This window comes from Meriones unguiculatus, chromosome 16, assembly GCF_030254825.1.
Source record: "Meriones unguiculatus strain TT.TT164.6M chromosome 16, Bangor_MerUng_6.1, whole genome shotgun sequence".
NCBI lineage: Eukaryota > Metazoa > Chordata > Mammalia > Rodentia > Muridae > Meriones > Meriones unguiculatus.
In genome coordinates this window covers 15279648-15297369 of record NC_083363.1, presented here as the reverse complement: position 1 = coordinate 15297369, position 17722 = coordinate 15279648, and positions in this window count along the sequence as shown.

Below are 17722 nucleotides of genomic sequence, written 5' to 3'. Positions count from 1 at the left end.
AAGTGTCTGTGCGGCACACAAAGTCAGTACCCCTCCTCACCGTTAGCTGAGTTGGGCCTTTCTGTCTTTTCATCAGCCCATCAGGACACAGGAACTGACTGACAGAGGTAGTTATTTTCCTAAGATACAGGATTATTGTAGAGTTCATTTTTAAACTCTATTTTATTTGGAGTGTTTAGGCCTCTACCTCCCTTCCAACCCCTAACCCTAGGTAGGAAAGAGAAGGTTAATGGGGAGAAGTGGGCACAGACCCATTTACTTGTCTGTTCAAGGTCAATGGGTTCTTTTAGGGCCATAGCAATCTCTGTGAACAGCAAACAAACGCAGCAATCTCCCCCAGGCCTCTGAGCCCCAAAGCATGTCTCTTTTTCTGTCTGCTCCAAACCATGACACCATCTGTCTCTGGTCTCTCCAAACTGCCACATGTCACACTCCCAAACCATACACCACCCTTTCTCTTTCTGTATTCTCATATGTATATCCTCAGAGCCCTAGACCCTGCTCTGATTCGTGCTACACAAGCTGGCAAAGGCCACACCCTGCACATGACAGTTATCGGCTGTGGACAAACTAAAGCTCAGGTAAAATCCCACCCTTGGGATTAAAACAAAAACATATTTACATAACATGACTGAGTTTACAAAGAAACCAAAACTTCCATTACAATGTATCCATTTCTGCCTTCCTCCTTCTTTCCCACATATAATGTTCCCAGTCCATTTCCAAAGCTATGGTGTGTAGGAAGAGGAGTCAAGGTCTTAGAAAGGGCTGACAAATGAAACTGAAGAAAGTTCATTGCATGGTAGCTGCATGGAATAGAGCCCCCAGGACAGGCACCTTTCAGAAACACCTGTATTCCCGCTGAATGGAGGGAAGGAAAAGAGTAGGTACTGTGTTAGGCTGGTAAAACATGTAGCTTGTATAAGCATTAGGCTGCATTGACTGACACACCACCAGTGGGCATTCAGGGATAAAACACGCTCAGGTCCACCTTGCAATCTTGTACCCTGGCTACACCAAGCCACTTTTCGGCAGCTCTTGCTCTTTTTCATCTCTGAGCTTAGTCCCCTCTTTGTCTTAGTTGGGGCTCCTAGACAATAAGCACAGGTATAGTGGATGGAAATTGGGTTATGGGGCGCATCATCTATGAATAATAAAGGTAGAGAAGTCATGAATGCACAGAGGAATTCTTCAGACCACAGGGCCAATGTGACACCTGTGATATAGCAACTGGGCTTGGAAGGCACAGGCCTGAAGTCTCAGTCTTGGCAGGTAAAACTGAGGGAGCCACAGCAGATGGCTTGCTGTCCTGGCTAGAAATGCCCTAACTCTATTCCTGCAATATTTAATATATATTTATGTAACATATAATATTTCTGCTATAGTTAATCACTGACTGGGCTACTCGGAAAAGCCATGACCTTAAAAAAGTTGAAACATGTTCTTAAGGCAGCTGAATCACCTGCTTTCCAAAGGGAGATCCAAGCATTCCATGGAACACATGCTGCTGCAACAAACGATGACTGTTAAATCCCACTGCAAATGGATGTTAAGGTTGCAGGTGGCATTAAGGTTGCCAACCGCCCAATATTCACATGGAGGAAAATATCTTAGATTGTGGAGGTGGGTCCTCTTAGTCAGACAGATCCTTAAAAATAGGAGGAGGAGGAGAATGGAAAGAAAATCAGAATGATGGGATATGTTCGTAATAGTTTGGTTTAAAAATACTACAGGTCTTGTCACTGATAATTGCTTAATCACTAGGTTGGCCTGGGAATTTGAAGGAGTAAAGGGAGATGTAATGATGAGTCAGGAGTGATTGGCTGATGCCAAAGAAAACCCTCAGGAATGCTTGGGGACCACTTGTCCCACCTTCCTGCTTAGCTTCCGTTTCTCCCCCCGTCCCCCCCCCCCCCCCGCAGATGCTAGTTCCTCACCAGGTTGTTCTGGAAACATCTCTTCCGAATTCTTCAACCTCATGAATCAGGAGGGGCCAAGCCACCCTCCACCACCCTCTGCTGTGGTCCCAGGACCCACATCTCACGCTGATCATCACACCCAGTTTCAGTTTCTCTTGATCCAGCAATTAGCTCGATTTTTATCATTTGACACAAAGCAATTAGATATTGGACCAGATTTGGGAAATTTTGAAAATAGATTTTCTTCTTTCTTAATGGGATAATTAATAATTTGGAACTAATTTAGATCTACAGCAGCCATTTTATCAAGACAAAAAGAAAGCCTAAATGAAAATGGAGATAATGATGCCACAGGGTGATGCCTAACAGCAGCAAGTGTGATAGTCTTAGCCAAGCCCGACATCAGAGTACAGCATCTTCAGCAAGGCAGAACCTAAAGGCACAGTGTGGTACCCCCAGGTAAATGTTTAAAGCTCCCCGGAATGTTCGTTGCTTTGAACATACACATTAAATAAGCCAACAAACTTTTTGTTTTGTGTGAATAAATTTGAACTATATACCCCGCTATGTGAAAATCCCCAAATTCTTGACAAAGCAAGGAGTGACCAAACTCTCTCAGGTCCATAAACATAAAGCAAGGACTTTAGAAATATCAGACACAAAGGCTAATGCAATTGAACCTGTCACTGCTGATGTATAAAGCATAAGGTAGTTTAATAGACTGTTTTGGATATCAAAAGTAGCAATGACATCCTCCTATGGTGTCTACTTACCGGAATTAGATGGCTGAAGAGCCAAATCAGCAAAGAAAAGGTGCTGCAAGACTGGGTGTCAGAACAAACAACAGTGACCATTGAGCTCATTTCACCTGTACCAAGACTAAGCCACGTGGCCCACATTGTCCAAGAGAAAGGTAAATTTAAGCCTACTAGATTGAGAACATTTCTCTGGACTGTATGACATAATCTTCAGGTTTCCTTTCTCCACTTCAGATCAATGATTTGTTCATTGCTCCTCTGCTCATGGAAGCCAATCAATTGTTTGGATTCTTTCCTTTCCCCAAACATCCAGTGATTGTTTCCTGAATCAAAGTCTCATTCTCTTATCTCTTATTGCTTTTTCAGTCAGTCCTGATCATTGGCGTTGACATTACACCCATGTTAACACTGTCCCTATATGAGCCCATCTGCCTGGTTCCAAGTGGAACAACTCAGCAAATACTTGTTCGCTGTCCAGAAGCTGCTTCAGTGTCTGGTGTACAACACAAAGTCACTGCCCCTTCTCCCTGCTGGCCGAGTTGGGTCCTGCTCTCTGTCTTCTCTCTAGCCTATGAGCTGGAGGAACTGACAGGAACACAGGAACTGACTGACAGACATTGTTATTTACCTAAAATACAAGAAGTACTCATTTCTGCCCTCATCCAGAGAACTTTCCCACATATAATATTCCCAGGCCATTTTTCAAGCTATGGCCTGTAGGAGAGGAGTCAAGGTCTTAGAAAGTGCTGACTAATGAATCTGAAGAAGATGTGTTCCGTGGGAACTGCACGGATTAGAGCCCTCAGGACAGGCACCTTTTTCAGAAACACCTATATTCTGGCTGAATGGAGGGGGGGCAAAGGTAAATCTTTTTTATGTATGAGATTTCTATATCTGCACTTCCAGGTAAATCTAATTTGCTGAGGCTGCTCTGTAGTAGATGAGCTTACTTTCCATGGTAAGTACTTCCCCTGAGAGGAAGGCTGGCTGGGATTAGACACCCCTGTGCTTTTCAGGTGTCAACTTTCTAAGTGCCTGAGACCTTAATGTTAACATGTAGTTAAACTGAAGAGGGGACAATCTCTCAAGGAAGGTGAAATAGAATATAGTTATAAAGAAGCTGAAGGCTGAAATGAAGATTAAACCAGTAGGGGAGAGAAGAGAAGAATAAGGGAAGGAATATTAGGAGCGACAATTAGTACTAAGAGCCGTTTTAGGGGTCATATAGAAACCTAATACTGTAGAAGACTTTTAAAATATGTGCATATATATGAAAGAAATCTAAATGGAGTCACCAAATAACACAGGAGACAATGTCCCAACTAGACTTCTTTTGCCATTAAGTGAAGCTTTCAGTACCAGGAACTGGCTACACCTAATTGAATTGTTGACCAAAGGGGTCCCAAGGGAATCCCCAACTACTCCAGGCTATTGACAAGGATATTGGTTGTTCTCCAAAAACTGATAGTAAGACCCTATTGTTGAAGACAATACTTAACATATCTCCTTGAACACAGAAGTCAAGGTGATGTCTAACTAGAGCCTTCATCTCTACTGACTAGTGTTCATGGAACTGGAAGGTACTCTGCACACTACCAGAGGGGAAAGGTAAACACCAGCCCAGCTACAAACCCTGCAGTCTACAACTATGGCCTGCCTGCATGATACGCTGGTGCGATAGTGGCACAAACATTTTGGGACTAAACAGCAATCTATCTGATTGGCTTTAAGGCCCACTCGTGGCACAAACATTTTGGGACTAAACAGCAATCTATCTGATTGGCTTTAAGGCCCACTTCATGAGATGAAACGCATAGCCAGCACTGCTCAGGTGGCCAAGGACCTGAGACTAGACAGGCCATGGGCCTGAGGAAAAACCAAATTCTACTGTGCTGCTAAAGGAACACAGCAATAAAACGATTCCTAATGACATTTTGCCATACCCATAGACCAATATTTTCTTCAGACACCATCAGAGAAATTTTCTCTTGTGGTAGATGGGAACTAATACAGAGAGCCACAACTGGACAGTGTACAGAAAGTTAGAGACTTTGGAACGTTCAGTCATAAATGGGATGTCTTCATGAAAACTCTCCCCTTCAGAGCTCTTCTGCTGTGCAGAAGAGGAAACAGAAAGTCAGTCTCTTGGATGACACCAAAGAAACAGTATCTTCCAGACACAACAGTAGTGACATGCATGTGAACCCACAGAGACTTTGGCAACATGCACAAGGCTTGCACAGGTTCAGGCCAGATAGGGTCTCAGTGCTGAGAGGGAGGTGTGGACAAGAGCTTCTATCCCTAACCAAAAAGCTACCTCCAGTTGACAACTGCTTGCAAAGGAAAAATTACTTTTCTCCAGTGAAGTCCCACTGGGTATATAAACCATACTTCAGAGTAGGCACCACGACAAGCAGTGGATGGCCCATACAAAATGAACTCAGTGGTGCTTCTGGGCTTTTTATGACCCATATTTCCTTGTTTGGACTTTTTTTTTTTTAAATCTTACTGTTTTTTTTCCATGTATGTTATGTTTTCTTATTTTTTTGTTTTTATGGTTTGTGTGTGCATGTGTGTGTGTGTTGTGAGTTTTTTTTTTTATTCTCTTTTCTGGGTTTTGTTTGTTTTGGTTTGGTTTTTTGCCTCGTTTGTTTTCTGAATAGAGAGAAAGAGGTGTGTTTTTGAATGGGTGGGGAGAAATCTGGGAGGATATGGGAAGGAGAAATCATAGTCAGAATATATTGTATGAAAAAAGTATTTTTAATTAAAAAATGTAATAATGTAATAAGTAGCAAAACTTAGCTATATAGTTAAATGACTTTGAAAAAATGCATTTGAGTAGCAAGTACCCTAATCAAGATCTCTAGAACATTTATTTCTTTAATCATAACTTGTTCATATGAACAATTTTTAATACCCAGTATTGCTTATTCTAGGCCCTATTCATTGTGCTTTCAGATTCTGTTGATTGAAAAGGTACACATTGGCAAAGATACTATTTGTTCAGGAATGTTTACCATACTTGTTTGTTTTGATAATCATGATTTTATTGAAATGATTGAAAAAGAAAGCACGGTAGACAAATATTTTTGAAAGGCTGCATCCCTGGGGAATAGGTAATGCTTAATGCCCCTGAGGATTCAAATATTTTAGATCAGTGGTTCTCAGCATCTGGTGGTCGGATGACCTTTTCACGGGGATTGCCTAAGACCATTGGAAAACACAGATGTTTATGTTATGATTCCTAACAGTAGCAACGTTACAGTTATAAAGTAACAATGAAATAATTTTATGGTTGGGCTCACCATAACATGAGAAACTCTTTTTAAAAGGTGGCAGCCTTAGGAAGATTAGAAACATTGGTTTAGGCAGACCCTTCCAGCCACCTTTCATCTCACAGTTTTGTTGTTGTTGCTTTGTTTTGTTTTTTATTCACTTTACATCCTTGTTGTAGCCTCATCCCTCTTCCATTCCCTGTCCCACCCTCCCTGCATTCCATCTCCCCCCTCCTCTCCTCAGAAAAGGGGAGCTCTCTTTCTCATCCAGCTCAGCTCATCAAGTTGCATCAGGACTCTGAGCATATCCTCTTCCCCTGTGGCCTGGCAAGGCAGTCCCACCAGGAGGAAGTGATAGAAAAGCTGGCAAGTGAGTCTGTGTTCCATGCAATCCCCACTTCCCTTACTCAAGGACCCACATGCAGCTTAAGCTGCTCATCTGCTATGTCTTTGTAAGGGGCCTAGGTCCAGTTCCTGCATGGTCTTTGGTTGGTGCATGGTCTTTGCTTGGTGCTTCAGTCTCAACAAGCCCCTCTGGGCCCTGGTTAGTTGGCTCTGTTGGTCTTCCTGTGGAGCTCCTGTCACCTCCAGGTCCTTTTCCCTTTCCTCCCACTTTTCCACTCATCTCACAGTTTAACAGCTTTTGCTTTGGCTATCCCAAAATTTCATGAGCACACATTTGGAAGTCATAAAGTATATGATAAAGTATAAAGTGTATCCTCCTATTAAAACTGTTGGCATAAAGAGTTTACAGTGAGCTAAAAATTTACTCCCCTTTTGTGAATTAGGTAAGTATAGGCAAGAATTGGGAGATTTTTTTTTCCCTAGGAGGCACTAAGGCATCATTTGTCCTCACCCCCTGAGGTCCCAATGACAAACCAAAGTTCAATCCCACAAAAATTCACCCCGGGCAATCAATTGGATTTGTAGGCTTACTAACAGAGGAGTGGGTGACCGTAAAACAGCCACATTAGGCAGTCTGTGCCCAGCATGAATGAGGATTCCCCCAAGACTGTATAGATAGAGCCCCCTCCTTTAGACCTTCCCAGCCTATGCTCTCTAGTTCAGTGGTCCTCAGCTTTGCAACCCTTTACTATGGTTTGTCATGTTGTGGTGACCCCCCCAACCATAAAATTATTTTCATTGCTACTTCATAGCTGTAATTTTGGCACTGTTATGAATTGTAATGTAAACATCTGTGTTTTCTGATGGTCTTGGGTGACCCCTGTGAAAGAGTCGCTTGACTCCCAAAAGGATTTCAATCTATATGTTGAGAACCAAGCGATAGCTCCTCCGAAATGCCATGTGCAATTAGGGCAGGACTGCATTCAACTGGGAGGGGTGCTGGATACTCAGGTGAGGGTTCCATGACTCTTCCCACTTTCTGCAGCTCCTTTGAGGGATGTCAACAGTCAACATGCCCAGCTGGAGTCATCTTTCAAAAGAAGGCCTGCCTGAACTTCTGAAGATGACATCTGCTGGTTCAGACAATGGTCCTTTTTTAAATCATCTCTTTCCTTTAGTAACTGTAATGATGACTTACAGATTTTTCATGCAGATAAAATGACAGCACGCGAGAGCCTTAAAAATTCTGTTGTTTTTTTTTTTAATCTGTTTTTTGGGTTGAAGTTTTTGTGGGTGGGTTGGTGTTTCCCCCCCTCTGTTAGGAGACTAGTCTAGTTAGAGGGTGTCCTCTTCAGTCTCTGTGGCCTCTGCTACTAGGAGTCTCCTCTTGAGTACCCCTCATATCCTCCCAGGAGCCTACCCTGACTTAGGCCTCCAGCTTGTCACAGAGATACCCCCACCCTCAGTTTCTTTTTTTCCCCTAGGCCTTCTGTCCTCTTGCTCTCCCTCTCTAGGTCTGATCTCCACCCTCTTAACTCTCTGCACCCCCTCTCCTACCTTGTTGCCTCTCTTCAGCCACTACCTCTGTCCATTCTACCTCCCTTTCCAAATGAAATTTATGCAATTCTCCCTAGGATCCTCCATGTTACTTCTCTTCCTTGCATCTGTGCCTCATAGTATGCTTATCATGTACTATATGGCTAAAAATCCACTTATAAGTGAGTACATACAATGTGTGTCTTTCTGGGTCTGGGTTACCTCACTCAGGATGATCTTTTCTAATTCTATCCATTTCCCTGCAAAGTTCATAATTCCTTTGTTTTTAATAGCTGAGTAGTATCCCATTGTGTAAATGTGCCACAGTTTCTTTGGTTGAGGGGTTTAGGTTGTTTCCAGATTCTGGCTATGGTGAATAAAGCTTCTGTGAACATAGTTGAGCAAGTGTCCTTGTTGCATGGTGGAGATATACCCAGAAGAAGTATAGCTGGTTCTTGAGGTAAAGCTATTCCCAATTTTCTGAGAAAGCACCAGATTGACTTCTAAAGTTTATACCAGCAATGGAGTAGTGTCTTCCTTTCCTACGAGATGTTCAGGGATAAAGAGAAAGCAGAGCTTGAGGAAATGCCCAACCAATGCTTGCTCCAACCAAAGAGCCACCCTGTTGGTGAGTCCCAACCCCTGACACTATGAATGAAACTCTGCTAAGCTTGCAGACAGGGGCCTGACAGAGTTGTCCTCTGAGACATTCTACTCAACAGTGCCTCAGAACAGATGCCAAGACTCAGAGCAAAACATTGGGTGATGTGTAGGGAGTTTTGTGCAAAAGAGGGAGGTAAGAGAAAAGTAGCTGGAGGTGACAGGAGCTCCACAAGAAGACCAACAGAGCCAACTAACCAGGGCCCAGAGGGGCTTGCTGAGACTGAATCATCAACCAAAGACCATACACGAACTGGACCTTTGCACCAACCAAAGACATAGCAGATGGGCAGCTTAGGCTTCATGTGGGTCCTTGAGTAAGGCAAGTGGGCACTGCATGGAACACAGACTCACTTGCCAGCTTTTCTATCACTTCCTCCTGGTGAGACTGCCTTGCTAGGCCACAGGGGACGAGATTATGCTCAGAGTCCTGATGCAACTTGATGCGCTGGGCTGGATGGGAAAGAGAGGCTCCCCTTTTCTGAGAAAAAGGAGAAGGGAAGGGAAAAAGAATTAGGGTGGGACAGAAAGGGAGGAGGAATGGGGCTACAACAAGGATGTAAAGTGAATAAAAAGTTAAAATTAAAATTTCTCTTTTTAATTTTCTTATTTCTCATTATTGAATATAACATTTAAAAGCATATGTTTTCTTGAAGTATTCTATTCCTTTTTCTATCTTCTCATAAGCAACAAGGCTAACTTTTTGGGTTAGAGTTCCTCAGACATAATTTCCCTTCTGTTAGAAGAAAAGATCATTGGGATGAAATCCCAGTTTAAAACAGATGTTGATTCAATCATAATAAAATTTCAGAATTCAGTCACGTGATTTTATAACCACAATATAACGTGAGACCTGGACATAGTGTTGTTAAATATAAGTGTAAATTTTACAAATGAGGAAAAGGGACCACACATGAAGAGGGAGACACTCAAATTCAGCTCTAATTCCTACTAACCACTAATAAATAACTTTCCAAATGGATGTGTTTTGCTAAAGTGTTTTTCTCACATCACCAAATATAACTAAAACTGCCCAGGAACTTCCTTGGTACGTGAAATTACATTTCTTCTTCAGCAACCGTAGCAATACAACTGCCTTTTTGACACTTCCCCGGTTCCTCATATTTCTGTTTGAGGAATATTTTAATTGTCCAAAGTCTAAAATGATTTACTCATTCTCTCTGTGCCTCTGTAATTCACTTGCAGCTGACAGTCTTAACAAGTCCTCTGACTTCATTGGCTCTGCATCCCCCTGTTCCACCTGCCTGAACCCTGTACCGCCACAGCTGTGCTCCACCTCTGACTCACAGGCTTCGTAACCACTGAACGCTCTGCAGGGTCCCCAGGGGAAGTATTAAATGGAGTGACTTCAGACTAACCAGAGCTCAATAGCATCTGAAGCAACACATCAAGTTAAGTCCCCCCAAAACATACCTTCCGTGGCTCCCTAGGGAGCACGTATGTTGACTTTCTTTTTAAGTCCACAGTGACAGAAATATGAGGGACTACAAACAGAAGCAGACATTTTGTTCTCAGAATCGAGCTAGGCAGCTTTAGCAATTAAGCTGAATTGGAAATGAACATTGCTGCCGAGTTGGCCCCATCTGATATTCTACGGTACTTGTCAAAATACCAACAGGAAAGTCTGATGGTGCCTAGGTGAGGCAAAATTGCTCTTCATTAGACTGGGGAAGCCAAACTGCATTGCCAGTAAACTTGGAAGAAATTATGTTGGACAAACTCTAATACTAAAGTACCATTGATAACTGAAACGTCCATTGTCATTCAGTCGCTTTATTTGGAACAACTCAAGATAATGAATAATAAAGCCCATTTGCACAAGGCATCTCCACTCACACTCTCAGCGAGACTGCAAATTGCCTCCATTAAAGACTACAAATCGCAAATTTAATTAGGCCCTGAAAAAGAGACTGAGGTCTGACTCAGATGGTCTGTAAGCAAATCCTGTCTAAGAAAGATCACTTCCAGCTCTTAAACACTTACTTGCAATACACAACATGTACTTCCATGCACGCCGTCACTCTTCACAGAACGGTAGAGTCCACTTTATGCAAACTGAAGAAACTGAGGCTCACAGCTAAAGGAAGTCACACAGTTGTTCAGCTGGCAAGAAACGGAGTGGTGGGTAAACCGTGGTGTCGCTGATAGCAAACTGTGCCCATCCTTTAACTACCTGCACCTGCCGCTATGTCACCACTCATTTTACGAGCACCACCTCAAGCTCTGCCACTTTCATGGAGCCAAATTTGAATATTCTCGGTTAATTTACCGGAGAGACCATGATCGTGGATGACTGGGCCAAAGTTGTGCCAGCAGTGAGTGGGAGAACCAGCCAAATGGTCTGACTCCAGAATATATGCTCTAGTACACACAGGTGTTCAAACCCATCAGAAAGACATGGATTCAATTTAGAGGCTCTTTAGCTGCATTGTAATGGAATTTTTTAAAAGTACAAAATAGGGGTAAAATTTAAAAATACTATGATTCCTCACATAATAAAGATGACTCTAATATGAAAATTTACTTTAGGTGTGGGTGTGTGAGACCGGGTCATAATATGAGCAATTTCTTTTTAAAAGAATATTTACTTAGTTTTCTGTGTGTGCGCGCGCCTACATGGGTTTACATGCACTGCTAGCTTGCAGGTGCCGTCAGACACCAGAAGGCCACAGATTCCGTGGACCTGGCCTTTTGGGAGGTTGTGAGCCACTCTATGTGGGTGCTGAGAACTGAACTTGGTACCTCTGGAAGAACAGTGAGCACTCTTACCTGCTGAACCCCCATCTGTCCAGCCCCCATAACGTAAGACATTTCCAATTATGAGGTATGAAAAAGCTAAAGTGCCCCACATGACACTTTTCAAAAGGTATCATTGTTTCCCCTTTCTGGGCAATATTTGATATTGTCAGATCCTTTAGGGCTGGACTGATCATACAGGTGTCGTTTTTTAGCTTCATTTCGTCACATTTAGCCCAATAGCTGCTAATTTGACTGTGATATTCAGCAACAGTAACCAACCAGCAGTTTAATCCATTCATTTATTTAGTAATAATCAACGAAGTACTTCTTTTATGCTAGGTATTCATCTAGCCACAGAGGATTCTGTAGTGAACAAAAGACACGGTTGTTTCTAGCTGTTCATCCCAAGGGGGAAAACTAAAATGAATTTGTTCAGATGTCAGAAAGGACACTTCATGAAGAAAGATTGCTTATGCTTAAACCTGATACTGGGTGAGAGAATGGGTGAATATATTGAGTCAGAGAAAAGAATGTGTAAAGTCATGGAAAGAAGAAAAAGAAGCAGCTCAAGGTACTGTGGGTCCATCCTGGTTGGAGTGGAAGGGTGAGGGAATTGGAGAAGGCACCAGAGTGTCTTAATCATGCCAGCCATTGTCAGGCCATCAGTAAGAAGACACCACACCACTGCGCACTATAATATGCCTCAGGCATTCCTAAACAACGCCCACAATTCAGTCTTTATCACGCCCTGCCCATTCCTGAGTTATCTGAAACCAACAACATAGGAAATGATTTTGCCTTGTTCTCTCCTCTGCACCCAGCTCTTGGTTTTGGGATCTTTCTGAATCTAATGAATTCCTTTGGTGCTAATAGAACAGGTAGCTCACCAATCTTTTTCCCTCCTCCTCTGAAATTGAGACACACCTAGATCTTGGCTCTGAACAGTTTGCTTGGTTCCTATCACTCTCCGTATCTTCATTTATTAAATGAGGAAACTAATTGTTCCAGTCCCAGGTACTTGGACCAGAGAACGTAAATGACTAGAAAGTGCTGTGTATGCTGTTTTCAAGTAGCTTGCTGGTTGCCTGTTCCTATCTGGGGATGCTTTGTTTGCTATAAAGCCTTTAATTTTATAGTGTTCTTCTATGCAAAGAAAAAAATCACTTACAATGACCTTACCTGATGACATATTAAGTAGCCAAGGAGGGTTGTGAAGCCAATCAAGCCTGAGAAAGCCTCATCTTTATCAATAGGATGCAGTGTTGCTAGTTCCCAATTTCCCTGGTGTACAAATGAATCTTCACACTTCCCCTTCACACCCCAGCATATTGGAGTGATGTCTGCAGAAGGTTTCCCCAGCACTAGCGAGACTGAAGTAATTTCCTACGTAATGTACCCCAAATGGATTTAGAAATGCCGGCTTTAGATACTGTGATGCATATTCAGATTTTCCACACAGTAGATTAGACAGTCCCATTGTTAAATTGGAAGGCTGGTGATCTAGATGCTTGCTTTCTGTTTCACATGCTGAAATATTAATAAAGAAGAAAAATCAAAGGAGAGCAATTTAGGAATCCTCATGTCCCCTGATTACAGCTCTTTTCTGCGGGTCCAGTTTTAGACAAAGAAAGGAACTATAATGGAAAAGAACATGGCCAGTGAAACAAGAATGACAAAGGAACAGAGGCAAAAGCAAAGGGTTGGCATCCAGACACTCGTCTCTATAAAGCATTGTTCGGGCCCTACCACTTACAGCATCCCCAGCGGAGGCTGGGTAGCTCTGTCAGGAACTGGCAACCTCCGAGCATTGCAGTGCTGCACTCGCTGTTTTTTGCCAGCCGGAGGGATGCTTAGATTTGTATTTTGGAACATTCTGCTTTGAGATGACTCTTCAGTGTTGTCTCAGAGCCAGCTTCCTCAGCAGGACTATAGGGTCTCCTTTTCCTGCCTTTTCTGGGACCCTCTCAGTCAAAAGGACTGCCACTTCCCTAGAAACCAACTGCTAGACTGCAGAAACAAACAAACAAACAAATCTTTTTAGTCCCTACTAACAAGGTGCCTAAGGGCACAGAGCAGTGAACTCCTACAGCAAGGATATGGCAAAGTCTTCTTGGAACTGGAATGTGGAAAGAAACAACATAAAGAGAGTAGAGATATTCACTGGAAGCTGAAGGGCCCCCGTGTTAATGAATTTCCTTGGTGCCAGTAACCGAAGTTAACCTAAGTTAAACGTGTATGCAGCAAAGTAACCTGACTGACTGCTACAACTCCCCTCCCCCGCATTGAGTGTAAACACACAGCTGTGCAAATGTTTTGGGGGTTCTTTCTCTGTTTGCTGGCCAGCTATCTTCTGTGCTGCTTTATTCTCAAGCTGGCTCTCCACACTCAGATCAAACACGACCAGGAAAAGCACTAAACATCCTTTTACTCTTTAAGATGAGATTTTTGTCTCATCTTAAAGAATTCACACACCCAGTAGCCCCAGTGACCAACTTGGGACTAAGTTGAAGCCATGTGTATAGCAATGGGTATAGTCAGGGTTTTCTAAAGGGAAACCAAGTTTCTAGTGCCAGAAAGGGTGATGGTGAGATCCCAACACAATTGTATGCCTGCTGGCCCCTTGGGTTGATCCACTGGTTTATTCAGAAGCAGATCTTAAGTCTCTGCAGGACCCTCTGGGCTGAGGAGTTTTAGCTTTGTTGGTCTCCTTATGGGGCTCCTGTCCCCTCCGTATCCTTCTGATCCATCCCCCCACCCCCATTCTTCCATAAGATTCCCTGTGCTCTTCCCAAAGTCAGCATCTGCTTCAATCCCCTGTTGGGTGGAGCCTCTCAGAGGACCCTCAACAGTAGGTTCTCCCTCTTCTGCTGCTTCTGCTGTCTATTCTGTTTGCTATTCTGAACGAGACAGAAGCAGATCTTTCACAGACACAGCCCTGCAGCTGTTGGTTCCCTTACCCAGGGCCCAGACCTGCTGTGTGTCTTATGGAAGGCATCTAAGTTCATCTAGGTTCCTGTGGGTACCTGAGGACGATTCCACTTTGAAGCTTCAATAGGTCATCAGCAGTCCTGACAAGTTCCTCCCCTGAGTGTGCTGATAGCGGGTACTTTAACGCCCATGTTAAATCAAGCAGCATTGCTCTATAGCTCCAAGAGAAAGCGAGGATGCTCAGGCCAGCTTCCCTACAGAGATTAACTGCTAGTGGGAGAAGCGTCCTATCTTTTTTTCCCCCTGTAGAATTACCACTTTCATCTTTCTGAGCACTTTCACATTTCTCCCCACTTTGATGGTTGCATAAGAACCACCATTATTTAGGTTAATGATTCCCAGGAACTCTTTTCTGATATCAGGGTTTATAAATGTCTTCTGATGAGAATTAAATAGATGGCCTATGTTGTCCTGTGGACTAAGAGAGTGCACACTGTCAGATTGAATGACATGTTACCAAAGCAATTGCTTGCAATATTGATTACAACAGTGCCTATTTCTATGTGAAAAAAATGAATCATGCATGTACATGTACATGATGTATTCTACCTATCAATAGGTAGAGATGTGAGCTCTTATAATAATCCCACAAACTGCTTCTGTAACATTAATCAGATAGCTTAGAATGGTTCTCTCTCTCTCTTTTTTTTTAATTTCTGGTGTTTGAACCCAGAAAGTCCAGGCTCCCACCATAAGGTCAAAGGCCTACATCCGGCCTTTGCAGTGCCCTGTTTTCATGTCCTTCATATAAGTGCTCAAAGCCTAATTTCAAGAGAAGTAACAACATTTAACAGTCAAGGAACTCTCACTACTAAAACTCTGACTTAACATACCTCTGGACACTGAAAGTGAAAGTTACTAACTCAAAGGCATTTACTCAGTTGAGGCGTTTGCCAATATAGACAACAGTGGGAAATGTGGCTTTAAAGCCTACCAAAGAGTCATCATGGTGAACCTCTTTGGAGGCAGATCATTTCAATTCTGGTCTTTAGACAAAGATGGCAGGGAAACATTTATAGCAGAGGGGACTTTGTTCAAAAAGGAGAGATATAATGCCAAGACCAATTTTGAGGAGGCTCACTGAAGAGTGGAGATGGTGATTGTGTGTGGATTTCAGAACATCTCCCAGTCTGGACCACTCATACCTGTCATGCTCTGATGAGCTCCTAATCTCTCTCCCGAGTCTTTACTGCAAACGAGACAGAGATAGATAATGAGTGAAGCACTCAGGGATACCTAGCTCAAGACATTATCCCCAGGCTATGGAACTTTCTGTCATCTTTTAGCCAAGAACAGTAGCTAGTCTTGCAAATGACAAGGCACTGAAATTTCCCCCTCTAAATAGCAAGCACTTGTAGTTAGAACATTCTAGTACTAATTTGTAGACAAGTATCTAATATTTGCTAATCAGTATGTTAATATAGATCTGGGTCCAAGTGGCTCATTTAAGCTAAAAAAAATAAAGATGCAATTAAGTTACATTCCTTATGTTTAGACATTAGTGTTGAGGTGATTATTGTGGTCTTGGTGTCACTTACCCATGGGGAGATGCTAAGGGAACAAGCTGTAGAAAGAGAGTGAGGCATAGAAGACCTGATTTTGCCCTTTACCAGCCATGCAAACATGGGCAAGCCACTCAGCTTCCTAAGCTACCTAATTTGCATGGTGGTATACCAAACATGTAAGATAAACCACAATTATTCTGGCACAATTAATATAAAAGTACCTGAACAAATGAATGGCACTTGTCAGCTTCCTGTGACTGTCAGTGCTTGCTATAGACATCTCCTCAGGGGAGAAAATTCAAACTCTGGCTCCTGCTCCCCTCCCCCGAGAGAGCTGTGTCATTATCTACGCAGATTCTTCATCTTTGTTGATCTAAGTTGATTTGGGCAAACTAGTTTCTAATCTTCTTGTAATACATAATGCTACATTAAATATAAAGAGGCAGAGAAAAAGGCAAAACAAAATTGAATCCAGAACTGAAAATGTAGATTGGGGGTTTTGGGGAGAAGGGGCAGGTGGAAGGTGGCTTGTGCTGCATGTTATGCAAGAAAAGCATTACGGGATACGTCAACAATGACCTGGTTGTATTTGTTATAAATAAGTCAGTAGATAATCACAAAACAGCACATGGCAGTAAGCACATCCAGGGGCTTGGTGATGGCCAGCCTAAGCCAGCTATAAATTTTATGGCAATTTTTAAATGAAGCACGGAGGGCACTCATCAGCACTCTGTCTTTCAGGGTCATGTGAAGGAAAGTAGAGAAAATATAGGGAAAGGTGTCTAGAGTACCCAGCATTAGAGGAGCACACAAGAAAAAAAATAGATGATAAGAAAATAGACATTATCAGAAGACACGATGTTAGAGGCTCATACAGCTTTTAATTTAGGGCAGAATGATTCAGTTCGATGTTATCCTCAAGGGACAGCTGCAGATTGCTGTACAATCATGATCTGGAAAAATAAAAAAATTAAAAAAAGAAAACACTAGCCATTAACAAATATGCCGAGCTGAGCTGCATTGTTTTTCACTGAAGGTGAACCAGATAGATTTATCTTTTGAAACAGTATCTTTAAGCCAATTGCCTATCCCTGGGCCAGTTATATAAATGTATACTTAGGCTATCACGAGGACCCACACATAGTAGGACCCTGTTGTTTTCCTACTTTGAAGTTCTCACTAATATAAGAAGGCACTCCATGTCATCTAACATTCATATCACCTGCGGAGCAATCTGGTGATGTCTGAAGACTGCCAAGCCTCTGCTTCCTCAGCTATAAAATCGGGGTTGGATTTCCCCCAACATCTGGAAGCTCCAGAGTGTGATGAGAAATGCTTCGGAAATGTCTTCATTTAGGTCGCACCAGCGCTGCGGTAAGGAGTTTCCCAGAATCCTCCTTAGAGATTTCCCATTCTTAAACTGTCCCTTGTCTCTGATGACACAAATGCAGGGCCTAACTGCTGGGTTATCTGGCTTTCTTTCTCCTCCTCTCGTGGCCAGCTGCTCATTACCCACCTATTGCCACACAAATGCTTTAAACAAACCACACAGAACAGAGGGCCTCGGGGCCGCATCTTTATTAATTATTGCTCACAGGTAATGGCAACCTGAGGCCTTCTGGTGTAGACCCTCTCCCTCTAGTAGGCTGGTCCTAGCTTGTAGGGCAAGAGATGAGGAGGAGCAGAAGAAAGCAAGACATCTGACTTGAACAATGTCATTTCTGCTGTGTTCAAAACAGTCATAAAACTAGCTCCGTGAAAATGCAGGGAATAAAGGTTGGTGGTAAACCCTGAGTAGAATCCTGCATGAGACGAGCTGCAAACTGACTCGAATGAGACAGTGAGAGTGAGAGTGAGAAAGAGGTTTGGAAGTCCTTTGGCAAAGCATCTTATTCATGCCAGTCAGGAGTTCTCCTTGCTATATATATGCTACCCAAGCAATGCATTGCTGTTGGTCATCAGCAGATCATGCGGCG